Source organism: Cystoisospora suis (genome assembly GCF_002600585.1).
Source record: "Cystoisospora suis strain Wien I chromosome Unknown contig_1051, whole genome shotgun sequence".
Lineage (NCBI taxonomy): Eukaryota > Apicomplexa > Conoidasida > Eucoccidiorida > Sarcocystidae > Cystoisospora > Cystoisospora suis.
The window spans coordinates 55,391-55,796 of record NW_027153852.1 but is presented as its reverse complement, the minus strand read 5'-3'; positions in this window follow the sequence as shown (position 1 = coordinate 55,796).

Below are 406 nucleotides of genomic sequence, written 5' to 3'. Positions count from 1 at the left end.
GGCTTGGGTGGTACGAATCCGTATAGTAGGTCGGATGGTGCTGCCCTGGTGCTCGAGTGTTGCCTGCTGTTATACGCGTACTCTAAGACTGGCAATAGTCCGGCCCAACGTGTCTCGTCTCCTATGAGTGCGCATCGTATCCTTTGTTCTATCGTGTGGTTGGTGCGTTCGGATTGCCCGTCTGTTTGCAGGCGATATGCTGTGGACATTTTAAGTTTGATGTCTAGTTTCCTATAAAATTCCCCCGATATGTCGCTGGTGAATCGGGGGACTCTGTCGCTCACTATGGCTCGTGGGACTCCGTGTAGCCTTCCTACCTCTTTTACTAGTAGCCGCGCGCGATACCTTCTGCCGTTATATTTACTGATGTCCGAATGAAGTGTGCCATCTTTGTGAGTCGGCAGAC